This window comes from Eurypyga helias, unplaced genomic scaffold (assembly GCF_000690775.1).
Source record: "Eurypyga helias isolate BGI_N326 unplaced genomic scaffold, ASM69077v1 scaffold1936, whole genome shotgun sequence".
Lineage (NCBI taxonomy): Eukaryota > Metazoa > Chordata > Aves > Eurypygiformes > Eurypygidae > Eurypyga > Eurypyga helias.
This window is the reverse complement of record NW_010254461.1, coordinates 18,293-20,212: the sequence shown is the minus strand read 5'-3', so window position 1 is coordinate 20,212 and position 1,920 is coordinate 18,293. Positions and strand designations below refer to the sequence as shown.

Genomic DNA, 1,920 nt, shown 5'->3' with positions numbered 1-1,920 from the left:
GGTGTTGCTCTGAATCCTTTTCAACATACCCTATCTTTCCAATGTACCATACCTGCCTTTGTAGTACTGCTGCTTGCAGGGTGGCTGTGTTACATGGTGCCTGAAGACTGGTTTTATACCTGCCTATTGGTTTGACTGGTGTAACCTGGCCTAGTGGAAGGTGTCCCTGCCCATGGCAGGGGGGTTGGAACCAGATGATCTTTAAGGTCCCTTCCAACCCAAACCATTGTATGATTCCTCAGGCCTGGTGGCTTGTTCCCAGCCTCTCCCGTACAAGCGGGAGCAGAGGTGCAGAAGATCTGGTTCACAGCCGACCTCCCTTCCTCCCCTTCCGTTGGTTTCGGGCTGTAGCCGGGTGCCCACACGGTCACAGGTATGAGCGCTGGGAGGTACACGAAGGGGGAGATTTAGGGCTGCAGCTCTGGCAGCGATGCTGTCTAATGCCAAACCCCAGCTCTCCGTGCCGCACTGGAGGGCACGTTGGCTACAGAAAAGGCACAGCTGGCTTTTTCAAGTGTCCATCCTCAAAAATGTGAAAAACCATACTTCAAGCAACCTTTCATGTCACACTAGTTCCTGTTTTAACAGTCCTGGATTTTGGAAAGCATTCACTATCATCATCTTGCATTTTTGCCTCCCCAACTTCTTTCCATTATTGCAACTACTGCTGTCACACGCGCAGCTCAGGTGTGCACAGGTTTCCTGCCCCACGTCCTTTGGTTTTCTGATTAACAGCTTTGTGCAAATTTTCCTGACGGCTAATTCTTCCAGTCTGTATGCGTCACTGTTCACCGAGTTGTTTCCTGCCCCTCTCCTGCCACCAAGCAGAAGCAAATGACTGTCAATCCTGTGTCTGTTCTGAGAGTAATATTCTTGTCTCTTCCCCCCCACAGGATTTAAGCTGCCTCGTAAGGAATAGTAAGTAATTTTTTTCTTCATTTGGGTTTTCTTATGAGATCGTGCTTTTCTTTCTTTTACGGGGTTCATACAGCAAGTTTTTGCTGCTGGAATCAGAGATGTGAAGATGCCTTACTTCGGGAGGTTTTTTTTCGATCCTTAATCAGCTCCAGCTAAAAGAGGAATGGGAAGTAAAGCCTTTTTCAGGATGGGGTTTGGGAGTAGGGTGGGTGGTACATAACCCAACTTGTTTAGTTTCTATTTAAAACTGGGATGGTCAATTTTTAAATAAATTTTATAAATTTTATAAATTTAAATAAATTTTAGGACAAGTTTGTCAGTAAGTGCTCATTACAAGCTGTTGTATCTATGGTAGTACTTGATGAGAAATGAATGTATGAACTAGAATTAAAAAGGGGCACGAAGGGGTGCAGCTGAGAGTAATTAATGCAAATTATTGGGCATAAAATCCAATGAATTAACTCAGTCTTAGAGGTCTTTCCTAACCTAAATAAGTCTCTGATTTGCAAAAGGAAACTGGAGTTACTCTAAGTCTCACTGAACAAATATATTGGACATGTCAGGTATAAGGGGTCAGGTCTTCGCAAGGGCATGCAACTGGCACTCTTCACTATAATTATGGGTAAATATCCTTAAAGGAGAGTGTTGTGCATTTGTCCCTTTGGTACAAGCGTTGTCCTAAGCAGGCTCACCTCTGCCGCAGTGCCCAACCCCGCACCATACTGGCACAAGCGTTTTTGTAGCCAGGCTTGGCGTGCCAGATCAGGGAGATGACTGTGCTGAAAATAACCAGATTTAAAACTTTTTTTGGCAGGAGAGGGATTGGGTGGGATCGGATTGGATCCTATTTCCTGCTGGCAGACGGCCATTGGAATACAGCTTAACAACATGGCTAAGCCAAACTGCAGCTCCACCGTTAAAATGCTGCCTTATTTAAATATTTGGTTTAAATTCTGCCTTATGGTTCTTGTTATGTTTTTCTGCTCGAAGGGAAAGATTTAT

The 1,920-nt window shown here is 44.8% G+C and overlaps 1 protein-coding gene across 1 annotated transcript in view; it reads left to right on the top strand.

Annotated features, from left to right (window-relative positions):
- Positions 1-899: 899 nt before the first annotated feature.
- The window catches only part of IL17RA (interleukin 17 receptor A), a 13,896-nt gene continuing 12,875 nt past the window's right edge, over positions 900-1,920 (top strand). The window contains exon 1 of the mRNA XM_010152968.1: positions 900-918. The gene's annotated coding sequence lies outside the window, so the exon portion shown is untranslated. The remainder of the gene's footprint in view (positions 919-1,920) is intronic.